The sequence below is a fragment of the Cydia pomonella genome, chromosome 18 (assembly GCF_033807575.1).
Source record: "Cydia pomonella isolate Wapato2018A chromosome 18, ilCydPomo1, whole genome shotgun sequence".
NCBI lineage: Eukaryota > Metazoa > Arthropoda > Insecta > Lepidoptera > Tortricidae > Cydia > Cydia pomonella.
In genome coordinates, this window is record NC_084720.1 from 9,551,711 (window position 1) to 9,565,917 (window position 14,207).

General features: G+C 37.5%; 1 protein-coding gene and 1 non-coding gene across 3 annotated transcripts in view; both read right to left on the minus strand.

The window, feature by feature from the left end:
• Positions 1-14,207, minus strand: part of LOC133527592 (semaphorin-1A) — a 533,145-nt gene that overhangs the window by 292,589 nt on the left and 226,349 nt on the right. The window lies entirely within an intron of this gene.
• On the minus strand, positions 9,149-9,220 carry Trnaq-cug (transfer RNA glutamine (anticodon CUG)). The gene has a single exon. It is a non-coding gene; the product is annotated as a tRNA-Gln (tRNA).

A 14,207-nucleotide genomic window follows, 5' to 3' on the forward strand; every position in this document is an offset into this window, starting at 1 on the left:
GATTTAGTCAATTTGTGTAATAATGTCCTATAATATTTATTTATTATTATTTATATCCTTTATTTCTCTTCCTTAGGTTATGTTTTTTACAATATGGATATAAAAGTAAAATATAAAAATACATCAAAAAATACTATACAAAACACATATAAACACATTGTAAAAAACTTAACCTAGTGTGCCGCCAGCAGCGGGGCAGGGCCCAAGCTGCCGGTGGTCAGGGCTGCAGAGAGAGGAACCGCCGCACTATCCGCGCCGTGTCCAAGATCACCGCCTTCTGCATCTGACCCTTGATCCAACCACCTAGCGAGAGTCTCTCAAGGTGTTGGTCGAGACTCTTCGCTATGAGACCGTTCGCTGAAACGACTATTGGGACAATGATCGTCGAATCAACATCCCACATGGCGGTTATCTCATGAGCCAAGTCTAGGTATTTGCTGGACTTGTCCTTCTCAGCTTTCACGAGATTCTCATCATGGGGGATGGTGATATCGACGAGCACGGCCCGGCGTTGCGATCGATCTATTATCACGATGTCAGGCTTATTGGCTACAATAGTCCTGTCAGTGATAATAGATCGATCCCAATAGAGCGTGGCACGACTATTTTCGAGAACTGGCGCAGGTGAGTACTTGTAGTACGGTACTTCGCGGTCCACAAGGCGGCATAGAAGAGCAAGCTGCTGGTGAATAATTCTGGCTACGAGATTATGTCTGTGTAAGTACTCGCCGTTAGCAAGATGAGAACAACCGGAAATGATATGCCTGAGTGACTCTCCGGGACGGCGGCATGCCCGACAAATGTCGACCGTACCGTCCTTCAGGATATATTTCCGATAGTTGTTCGTCATCATAACTTCGTCCGCAATTGCACAGACAAAACCCTCGGTTTCTCCGAAGAGGTCCCCGAATCGTAACCAGTTCACCGACGCGAGCAGGTCCACGTCAGGTCCCGTGAGGGCCTTGTAGAACCGCCCGTGTAGCACCTTACTCTCCCATGCCGCCTTGCGATCCGCAGTACTTAGTACCACAGGTTTGCGCCAGTTCTCGTTTGCCAAGGAGAGCGGCGTAAGGTTCCTGTCTACTGCCACCACGTCACGATGCATCCCACACTCGTTGTTAAGGAAATAATTCCTGAGATTGCAGACCTCGCGGTTGTGGAGATCTTTGGCGTTTAGGAAGCCTCGACCTCCACACTTCCGTGGGATGTACAATCTCATAACAGACGAGCGTGGGTGTAGCATACGGTATGTGGTGAGCTGTAGTCGGACCCTCCGATCCAGGGCGTCCAGCTCGGTCTGAGTCCACCTTAGTATGCCAAAGGAGTATGTGAGTAGGGGCATTACCCAGGCGTTGAAGGCGCGCACTTTGTTGCCTCCTGACAAAAGACTGTTAAGGACTTTTGTGAGCCGACTGAAAAAGCGCTCCTTCACCGACTGTCTAATACCCTCGTCCTCAATACCCAACGACTGTGACATACCAAGGTATTTGTAGGTTTCTGATATTCAGAGATAGATCTGAAAGACATTGTCTCAGAAAGTTGTAAATTTGTTGAATTTACAACCTTCCCCCGCTGTACATGCATAACCGCACATTTATCGACACCAAACTCCATGTTGATGGCACTACTGAAGACTTCGGTGGTTTTCAGTAGCTCCAACAAATCTTGGCTATTTGGTGCAAATAATTTGAGGTCATCCATGTAAAGAAGGTGAGAAATTACTTCACCCTCTCTCCGAAGCCGGCAACCTAGTCCCAAATCCTTCAGCAGGGTGCTGAGGGGATTCAGAGCTAGGCAGAACCACAGAGGACTCAGACTATCACCCTGGAATATTCCTCGCTCAATCCTTATAAAATCCTGCGGGCCAGGGCGGTCATCCTCGCCTCCTGGTTGACGAAGGACTGTGGTCCACTGCCTCATACACGCGCTTAGAAAGGCTCTCAAAGCTGTATTAACTTTATACAGCTCTAAGACCCTCCCCAGCCATGAGTGAGGCACCGAATCATAGGCCTTCTTATAGTCAATCCAAGCGGCGGAAAAGGCCCCCCTGTTCCGTCGGATTTGTTGGCAAATAGTCATGTCTATGAGGAGGAGCTCTTTAGTACCACGGGACCCAACCCTACATCCATTTTGAGCAGTGGCCAAAATGTTATTAGCGACAATATGCGCGTTGATTTTTGATCTCAAAATGGATGTAAGGAGCTTGTAAAGTGTAGGCAAGCACGTGATGGGTCTGTAGTTCTTCGCTTCCGTGGTACTACCGGACTTATAGAGCAGGAAGGTGACACCAGTTGTTAAGGAAGGTGGGAGAGAACCAAGCTCGAGGGCTTGTTGAAATTGTGCTGCCAAGCGCGAGTGCGAGCATCGAAACCATTTTAGCCAGAAGTTGTGCAATCCATCCGGCCCAGGGCTTTTCCAATTCTTCTTTTATTATTATTATTATTATATTAGTGCAACGCAACGAGCAGGTCGCTAGTTTTGACTAAAATCAATAGCTGGTTATACAAAAAACAGAACAACCCCAAATTATTTAGATATAACCATTATATTCAAATCGATGCAAAAAATACAATTTAAGTTTAATTCACACGTAAATGTTTGTCCGACGAACGTCCCGTTTTCAATATACTAAGTGGTAACTCAATTCAATAATACCTAGTCCTTATTTATTTTTCTCCCGGGCGTGTCGAACCTACGAGACGTGCGATAAGTACCTATCCAACGGAACCGACGATCACGGCGTGTCACGTGAATCCGGACGCGAACGCAGGTACGAGGTACGTACCTTGCCGTGTTCGTGAAATTCGTGATCTTAGTACCGCCGGGCTTAAGAACCCGTAGCTACGGATCGGCGTGTATCACGGATATCAGGAGCCCTACTCAAAACGTAGACCTACGCTACGCTTCGGTCAATAAACATAATATTTCCGAAAGAAGGTACTTCTTGTTTGATAAATTCGATTAATGATAATAATATACGGTGCCATTACCCTCAGATGCCCCACTCCAAAATGAATGCAAACGACAGGCAAAAAGGAATAAATTCCTTTTTTTTGCCATTGAATTATGATATACTCTTGAAAGAAAATTGCTTTGTGAAAATTCTGAGCCCTTGAATTGCGTTATAATGAAAAGTAATATTGATTATGAGTCATTTTTAGGGTTCCGTAGCCAAATGGCAAAAAACGGAACCCTTATATATAATTCGTCATGTCCGTCTGTCTGTCCGATTATGTCACAGCCACTTTTTTCCGAAACTATAAGAACTATACTGTTAAAACTTGGTAAGTAGATGTATTCTATGAACCGCATTAAGATGTTTACACAAAAATAGAAAAAAAAAACAATAAATTTTGGGGGTTCCCCATACTTAGAACTGAAACTCAAAAAATCTTTTTTCATCAAACCCATACGTGTGGGGTATTTATGGATAGGTCTTTAAAAATGATATTGAGGTTTCTAATATCATTTTTTTCTAAACTGAATAGTTTGCGCGAGAGACACTTCCAAAGTGTAAAAAAGTGTCCCCCCCCCCAGGTAACTTCTAAAATAACAGAATGAAAAATCTAAAAAAAATATATGATATACATTACCATGCAAACTTCCACCGAAAATTGGTTTGAACGAGATCTAGTAAGTAGTTTTTTTAATACGTCATAAATGGTACGGAACCCTTCATGGGCGAGTCCGACTCGCACTTGGCCGCTTTTTTAAATACAATTTTGTAATCTGGGGATAATATAGATAAATATATTTTAAACTCACACGAAGGCAACAACATGGTGAACATAACGATAAACAAGGTTTGGGCAGGGAAAATAGCTCTAAAATATTCACTATTACCATAAAAAATAAAAGATCCATTATTTTATTATTCACGAATATTCATCTCAGGAACATTGGTAAAGTAAAGACCCAAAAGATAAAGTAGTGTCTCAAACCTGACCGGACAATATTAGAAGCAAACAAAATATAATGATCCGAATAATCGGATATTTAACATTGGAGCACAAACAAAGCAAAAAGTTCTTCTCCATTTTTAGTCGGTGAAAAAACCGAGATGCCCGATCGTTGCCTCAGTGTCACATTTTCTAAACGTACCTAGATATTATGGCAGTCGTTAACTAGTTCGCAAGATAAAATAAAGTTAACATATACTTATACATACATAACGTTTGCTATTCGATTGGCATTCAAAATGCATTGACTGTATCAGCAATCGAACCCCACACGCACTTAATTCTTAAAGTGGTCAATAAGCACTACACTTACAAGTAACCTATCCTCCCCCTCCACAATACAAATGACTCCATTTAAGAGAAACGTTCACGATCCCTCAAAAACGAACCAATATTTACAAATTCAACACTCAAATGGCACTCCAAACAGCAGTGACGTCACTCCCTTTTGCACTATTCGTCTATTTACCCCTCCCTTCTGGGATCCAAAGCGATAATAGCGGGTATTTTCGGCCAGGAATCTTAAAAAAGGCATCTGTATTCAAGTCGCCGATTGCGGGTTGGCTTCTTGATTCGTTTGTCCGATGAGAGCAGAAGAAGATTGATGTCAGTTCAGTTTTTGTTAGGGTTATATTTTATTGTTTTTTATGGGTCACGGCAAACTATCCATTATCATATTATACAGATACAAAATAGTTATTTGTTAATAGGGCTCATATTGACTTATTAAGTTGTGTTTTTGTCGTTTCATAATTCGCATGTATCGACTTTTATTTACCTGAATATCTCGTATGGTCAAACCGATAAAATAGTTGCAGGCTCTTCACTTTTTGCGTTGTGCTATTAAAATAACCAGGCAGCTTAAACTGCAAACTACGCTTAAAGCAGCTAAACATCTCTCATTTAGGTCCCGCAACTTTTTAATCAGTGAAGTACGAGAATTTCCCAATAGCTAGTAAAAAGTTGAACTTTAGTTTCTTCAGAAAAATGCCGCAGTTACGGTTCTAACTCCAAACACTTAGGACATCTGCTTTGGCCCGATCCAATTAGTAAGGTCGCAAAGCTGTTTTTTACTTGCACCTATTAGTGCTGTTCGTTTTTAAGTTTTAATTAGTTTGTTAGATTCATTCGGAGACCTCTCGAGAATGGGATTAGAAATTGTCCCAGACAAAAGTAAAATGACGTTTACGAGTTTTTTTTTTTTTGAATTTATAAATTTACGCTGAACCATAGCTATAACCTAAATTAAATAGATCGTCTTAGGATTAGGGATATTCTTTCTAGGGATGCCACAACGTTTCTACTTTCAAACATTCATGTCTGAATGAAAATCTACTTTGAAAACTGATTGTGATTGATTACATACTATTAATAGAATAACCACGATGTATATTAGTATCAAAGTTTATTTATTAATTTATTTATTTAAATTTTATTGCACAAAATACAAAACATAATGTACAAATGGCGGACGTAATGGCTCATGGTATTCTTTACCAGTCAACCATCGGGCTAAACAGAGACATGTAAAAGTGGTGCAAGGAGAAAAAAAAAAGATATTTAGTAGAACTGTCGAAAACAACTGAAAAACTAGATACAATACATAAAAAATACACAAATAAATAAAAATACTAAAATATAGAATATAATGAATATACTACTACATATTTTATACATAGTCAATAATATATCATGAATAAAGATGGACGCATTCGAACTCTTGTTTTAGCAGATACTTATGTAGCAACCGCTTGAAAGCTAACTTGCTCGGGGCTTGTCTTATATCGAGAGGGAGCGAATTCCAGAGACGACTCGCCTGTACAGCAAAAAAGATAGATATGAACTCAGTGCGGTGAGCAGGAATTGAGAGTTTAATTTCTAATTTGTCTTTTTACCAGCTTTTATTTCACCTGTACCGTTGTCTGTCTATCGGTCTGTAATCAAATCATGGAAGTTAAATTTGACCAACTTCCTGGTTTCCGATGAAGCTGGAAGTTTGCATACATATGTAAATCGGGTGACAATGTAGTATTATGGTACCGTCGAGCTGATCTGATGATGGAGACAGGAGGTGGGCATAGTAACTCTGTGATAAAACAACGCACCCTTATTATGTTTGGGGTTTTTAGAATTGGATCGATGAGTATTAGTAGCCTATGAAAAGAAAAGTACAGTCAGCGATAAAAGCTTGTACCAAAAAAGAAATTTTTGCCAAAAACTTATTTAATTGTTCATTAACTCCAGAATAAATATAAATGAAACAAATGCCTATAATCGTGGTGTAAGTACTGCAAGTATCAGGCAATCCTACTTTCAAGAAGAAGTACCTTTTTGTGTCGTTATGGCACATTTAAGTCATACATTATAGTCACACACTGCTTCAGGTATAAAACCTCTTCACTTAGAAACTACCACTAACATGCAGATTTAAAAAATAGTTTCTTTACTAAACCTTGTTTTGGGTAACAGATTGGCTCCATACTCATAAACATCGTTTCGCATAGAAATCTGTGTCTATTTGAACATTCAATATAGATAAAATGTGACAGAAATATATGTACCTACAACATTGCGACCGTCTCCCCAGTCCTTCATCTCGTATTCTCTGGGCGAGCAAAAAACCATTCTCAATTTGAAGCAACGGCAACGATTTCGTTCGAAGAAAATGGTCGGAAAGTTATCACAAAGAGCTATGGATTATGATTATCCTGATACAACGGCAGTTGGAGGGAATACTTTTACACTAACCAAGTTTATATTAATATCGTGCTACAATACACGTAGGACAGTGGCTATCAGATATATCGGAGTGACTAAGGCGCTCACAAATATCTGAACACGCCTCTATTGTCAAGGCGTTAGAGTGCGTGCTCAGATAATTTTGAGACCCTTGGCCGCTCCGATATATCTAATGGTGACTGTACCAGTCTTTGTACATAGCTCCATAAATTCTTTACATCTGCTCTGCTACATTACCTGTAACAAAAGGACATTCGAATTAGTCAATTAGATATTTATTTATTTATTTATTTATTTATTTATTTATTTATTTATTTATTTATTTATTGGGAAACATACAGCACATTGTAACACAATAAGGTAAAATATATAGTTAGAACATAAGACCACACAGTTTCCACTTATAGCTAATGCGAAATTCGTTTGCTCCGAAAAAAATCACATTTATTAGGTACTATTTTGAATTTGTAAGTTGAATTTAATAGGAACATTCAATTAATGAGATATTACACAAGCACGATTAAAATTGTAACAAGCATAATTTAAAATAAGGAAAATAAAAAATTATAAGCACAAGTTTTAATTTAGAATTTGAAATTTAAAACTATTGTTACAATAACAGTATACAATACTCGTAGTGGTACAATTACAATTCAAATTCAATTTTGAGTTTAGAATTAGAACGATACAAGACAAGATAACAATTATTATAGCTCATATCATACAACTAGCTGGCGACCAGACCTTTCACATGCCTAGAAATCGTTATTAACTTTAAACACCACGTCATTTCCTTAGGGGTTGAATTTCATAAAATTTCTTAGTACTTAGGACCTACTTAACATTTGAAAATGGGTGAATCAACTTTTTTTGTTTTGTTATCCTGTCCCGTTGTCCAAGGGACAACAGTGGCACAGTTTGTTTGAAGAGACGTTGTATGCCGTTCTATTAACATGCTTAGTAGGGGGCCCATTATGGACATTGGTTATAACGACCACAAAAACGCAAGTTTGATACATTTAAGTACCATAAAATCAGTATTTCAATGAACTTTTGTCCCCTGGACAACTAATCGTAACCATGGCAACGAGTGACGCTAAAAAGTTGATTCTCCCAAATATGTATATATATGTGTATATTATGTATACATATGTTTAAAATTTCTGATACTATCTTCTCCTTAAGATGTGCGTTATTTATCAGATCTAAGTACCGCAACGTATTTTTATAAATATGCAAATATTATATTGGAGAGTCACAGGATCAAACACTTTAGATCTGTTGACTTTTTAGTCGTGCTAATCTTTTGATGTTGAAATATTTTTAACCATTGAAGAATTTGCCGACTACAAAATGTTACACAGTTTGGTAAACAGTTTAATCCTTGCATCCGTACCCACGCAAACAGGGTTTAGTTGAGTTTGGAAAGTCTTTTGGTGAGCATATCAAATAAAAGTACCCAGGTACTTTATCGTTCTCGTAAATAAAATAAAACTTTTAACAATCCTAAGGGATGCACGCACTTTATTTGGAATATTCTTTATCGATCTATTACTTTTAAAATATGTTACGCACTTTTTACGTTTACTTGTTGAGTATGCTTTAATAGACATTTAACTGACTGATGATTTCATTACTCATGATGTATACCTATGTATATATATAAAGCCCGAGCCGCATTTAGCCAGCTTAAACCAGTGTGGAACTCCTGTACCCTGACTAGAAGAACTAAAGTGAGGATCTTCAATTCAAATGTAAAAGCCGTGTTACTGTACTGGTGCGAAACCTGGTTTATCCGCAAAGATCTAACAACGAAACTCCAAATGTTTGTGAACAAATGCTTAAGGCAAATTCTACGCATCTTTTGGCAAAACTGGATCACAAACGCTCATTTATGGAAAATTCCCGGACAAGCACCCGTACACAAGGAGATCCAAACGCGCAAATGGCATTGGATTGGGCATATCCTCTGGAAGCCTGACACCCACCTATACAAAGTGGCCCTGACCTGGAAGATGCCCGGAAAACAGAAAAATGGTCGCCCTAAATTTACTTGGTGCCGTTCCGTGGAGCAAGAGTTGGATGTATTGGGGATGGGGTGGGAGGAGGTTACCCAAGCTACCCAGGACCGGAGTCAGTGGAAGAAAATAGTTCGAGCCCTAACGCAATTTTCTTTAAATTAAAACTAAAGATTATAAAAAAGTTGTGCGTGGAGTCCCTGCGCGCGGAAGAAGTGAAACTTCGTAATGTGCTTCGTAACGTAATGCATATGGTTTATATTAAGATGTATGGTTTATATTAACCTTGTTGGAAATCGCATAAGAAGTTTCACTTCAAAAAATATTTTAAATTAAGATTTATAAAATATATTCAATAATACATATATTTAAATATATATATTCTAAAATTCCTAAATAATAGAAAATATAAAAATAAAAAATAAAAAAGTCAGGTTCCAACGAGATTTGAACTCGGATCGCTGGATTCAGAGTCCAGAGTGCTAACCATTACACCATGGAACCGGCTGAGCTAATCGACGAATTTACTCATCACAAACTCTTACTAGTTTATGTTACCGATTATAGCGTTAAACGTTTAACGCAATGTTGTTGGAAGTCGCTTAAGAAGTTTCACTTAAAAAAAATCCATCAAAAGATTTTTCCGATAACCGACAACAGAAAGAAACATACTGTACTCGTATTAGTCACTGGCAGTGTTTCTGGAATAGCATGTTAGTGACACGTCACGTCAGAGCAACGCAATTTGTATGTGTGTGTCAGTGTACGCACCTGCCGCCTCACACATTTGTAACATAAGACATTTGTCAAGTCAAAATGTAATTAGTGTCATGAATAAAAAAGACAATCAAATTGGAAGAAGGTTTCACGCTATTTAAACAAACTAAGAAATCGTATCCTTACTTTCTTCGTAACCACTGCATCGATTGTTATACTACTTTGTATTTGTTCTAAATACCCTAATGTATGTACGTTACGGCTTTGTCCAATGAATAAAGACACCTTAAGGACATATTATATATAGGAAAATTCATATTCCAAAGGTATTGAAAGAAGAAAAAGTACGGGACCATTAGATTAAAGTTCTACAACTAGACCTTCTCTTAACTAAGTCTCATGTGAGCAATAAGTCATGCTTTTATCCTTCTGATATAGCATGGCCACGGTTTACTAGGTAATAAACCGCCGGAATATTTATGCATGGATTATAAGGGTTTTGGACACTTGGAGGAATATTAAAAAGTAAGTAGCCTCATAAATAGGCAATGCCCAAGAAACATCTCGTGAAGGTTTGATGGGCTTTAATTCCTAAAAATATAAGCTATGAATATTGAGTGGGTTGTAAAAATAATATTGCTGCTTCATAGACTGATTTTACGCTATTATGTTTCTGACCTAGTTTTTAGATTGGGTATTTTATACAGTTAAGTAGCACTGAAAAAATAATTCCGTCACAAGCCTGATAAGTATTTTTTTTATACTATGTCGGTGGCAAACAAGCATACGGCCCGCCTGATGGTAAGCAGTCTACGGAGCCTATACGTACTTGTATGTATCAAAATTATAAACACTAAATATTCTCATACTTCGCATACTTGAAGGTCCATTCATTACAAAAAATAAGTCATCTCTTTTATTCAATGACATCACAACAAGATTTTTTTATTTTTAATATAGATCAAGAATGAAGACACTGACTATGTTATTTATACAGCAATCGACATTCATTTTCACTTAACTCTTCAAAAATATTTGTGTCTAAGAAAGCCTAGGTACCAAAAACAAATACTAGGTACTTCCGAAATAGCTCCATGGGACTGGTACTTTTTTCCTAAAAAGTGATCTCTTTTTATTCGAATTATAGTTAAGCTACAAATAGATACATATATCCAACACCCCAACAAACAAGTTTTGGAACTTTGAGCCCCAAAACTAATTCAAATCACACACCCTTTGAATATAGAACCGCAAATCGCCCAAATAAATTAATTAAATAGACACTTAATTCCTGCACTAGTCACGTCTCGTATCGCAATTCATAATCCTGTGATTAAAACGGGAAAGAGCATCCCTCCAAATCAGGGGAATCAATAGTCGTGGGCACAGTTGCGGAAAATCAAAGAGACAGTGTTGCACGCCTTGCCCATTATGTTGCCTTTTTTTAAACCTAAACCAACTAAACAAGTTTTATAGTTTTAAATCAATATAAACAGGTTTTCTTATCGAGTAGGTACATATAGTGAGATCATTAAACCCGCAGTTTTATCGTTTATCGCTGTTGGTGAGACTTGTCAATTTATCATGCTTACATACTTATTCGTCAGAGCATGATATGACTAATCTCGTAAGGTCCAATGTGCATTACAATACTTACATTCAGATTCAATTCAATCTAAGTATAGAACCTTTCATATTAACCCACTCAGCGCTAATCACGACACAGTGTCGTTTTGCCTCTACGAAACATTTCTACATACCGGGAAATCCATGTTATCGGTTACGACGTAGCGCTACGACCGTAGCTCAGCGGCGAATGTGTTAAATAACGAAAGCATTTTTATCCAATTTCAATTCATCAGAGCATCAATAACGGGTACTTTTCATAATAAGTGTAGATAAACAAATAAAGTTTTACATGAGAAACTTATTCATGCATTTATCAAACTGAATGATCAGTAAGGTTTCTAGTTGATCCCAAATAAACGGTACATCACCGGAAATTGAAATTCCATCCGAAATAAAATCATCGTCATGAGATTATAAGCGTTCCGCCGAGAAAAAACAAATATCGCCGTCGCAGCACTAGTAATGAAATAAAATCCCCATAAACGAGCTTAGCTAAACCTCGGCGGACACTAAATGAAAAGAGGAAATTCATTACGGCCGCGATACAACGGGTATCCGAGTATCGCGAGCCGTTAGCGAGGTAACTGCTGTCGTTAACGGTTACTGTTGGTATCGGAAATCGTTAGCCCGTCTCGCTATGATTGGTGGTTCACCGGCATTACTGCTGGAGATAAAACTCAAGAATATTGTGCTACAGTTTCACGGCTGGGAAACAAAGTTATGGCCTCTTGAAGTTACAAGTTTGCGAGACATTTTTTCGTCGGGAATTTTCGTAACGTCCTCCGGCTATATTGAATTGGACCAGTTTTCTCCTTTTACTTACCACTCTGGAGTATTTAAGAAAACAGGTTTTCTTTTTAGCAATTAACGCGCGTTATTTATTTCAAACTTTTTATAGTAAAAGTGAACAACATCATTAAGCGGTGCAAATACTGAACAACTCTTTTTTTATGAAATTTTAGCATATTTTTTTCTATGAGTATATTGTATCGTAAATCAGTATTAAGGACGTCCACAACGACCGGTCGTGCTCGGTCAGTATCTTTCCTGGTTTCCTGTCCAAGAGGCTCATTAACGTAATAACAGATTATGAATTTTATCTGGATTTATGTCAAAAGATTTAAATTTATTTATTTCATAATATGAAATTACAATATAAATTATATTAAACTAATCTATATGAAAAGTGACATTACTTCAATCAGAAACGTCACCTGGGACCTATTTTACCAAGGTGACAATTGACACTTGACACTGTCAATTTTCTGTCCATTTCTGAGTCGATAAGTGACAACGGTACTTAGCGTCAATATTTACTTGGGTCAGTTGGTCGCAGAAGGGTGGGATAGATCATTGCGACATTTACCCCATAAGTCCGTACCTGTCGCAATGGAAACCCGTTCCATTCATCCATCCAACACTTGTATACGCCCTCATGATATGTATGCAAATGTTCCACAAACAAATATTTGACCAAAACCGTGTTAAACGAGTTTTTTATCATTACCAACTGAACGTTATACGGGTGTGCATTATTTGCGGACGTCACCCAGATCCTGGCGCCGACCGGATGTTGTTAATGGCCGAAAATGCGGAAAATTGGGCAATTCATTTCCCGACCTCGACCGCAGCGGAATCGAGCACTATAACCCGCTAGGTATAGGTATACGTTGGCCCTATTTATTTATGAGCCGTCTGAAAGTTGATGAATAATAATGTGAGGGCTTGAATTTCATTGGCGTTGCGTGTGACGTATGCATAAACATACTTTTTAAGGAAAAGACTACATTTTTTTTTAATACGTAATATTTTCGCTTGACAACTAAACCCCACTAAGAAAAAAAAATATACCTATAAATATCTATTTAAACAATGCTCAAGTCTCACTATCAGTTAAGATTGATTCTTAGGCCGCATTTCCACCAGCATTGTGGGAGGATGCGTAGCGAGGGGTGTTTTTAAGACCCAATAGCAGCTGCCTGCACGCTGAGTGAGGAATTCAATATAAATAAATAAGAAGATAATTATTTATCAACATAAAAATAATGAATTGCAAGTACAATAAAAAAGCGGCCAAGTGCGAGTCGGACTCACCGATGAAGGGTTCCGTACCATTTACGACGTATTAAAAAAAAACTACTTATTAGATCTCGTTCAAACCAATTTTCGGTGGAAGTTTGCATGGTAATGTATATCATATATTTTTTTAGATTTTTCATTCTGTTATTTTAGAAGTTACAGGGACACACACACATTTTACCACTTTGGAAGTGTCTCTCGCGCAAACTATTCAGTTTAGAAAAAATGATATTAGAAACTTAAATATCATTTTTGAAGACCTATCCATAGATACCCCACACGTATGGGTTTGATGAAAAAAAAAATATTTAATTTTATGACGTATTAAAAAAAACTACTTACTTACTACTCGTAGATCTCGTTCAAACCAATTTTCGGTGGAAGTTTACATGGTAATGTACATCATATATTTTATAAGTACATCGTATAGGTTTAATGAAAAAAGATTTTTGAGTTTCTGTTTTAAGTATGGGGAACCCCCAAAATTTATTGTTTTTTTTTTCTATTTTTGTGTAAAAATGTTAATGCGGTTCATAGAATACATCTACTTACCAAGTTTGAACAGTATAGCTCTTATAGTTTCGGAAAAAAGTGGCTGTGACATAAACGGACAGACAGATGGACATGACGAATCTATAAGGGTTCCGTTTTTTGCCATTTGGCTACGGAACCCTAAAAACCGATAGAATTTACAAATATTTGTGGAGTAAAATGGTTGAGACTCAGCGAGACCGCTGATTTTAAGTCCCCAACCAAAGAGATTTTAAGCTAATTCTTAACCTTGTTATTAAATAACTAACCTAACTAACTAGACGAATATGTCGCTGCCAGACGATGTTATAGTACAGGTTAATCATTTCAAAGGTTCTATTAGTAATACATAGTTTGATAGTAAAACATAAGTAGGCACTAATTGACGAGTTTGATTTTAATAATGAATGGTATTATAAAATAAAAAATTTGCCACTATAAGTTGACTTCTATCACACAAACTCATCGTGTAACTGCACTGTGTAACTGCTATCTTTACTGGCCACCATTACACGCCAGCTTTTACACATTATTT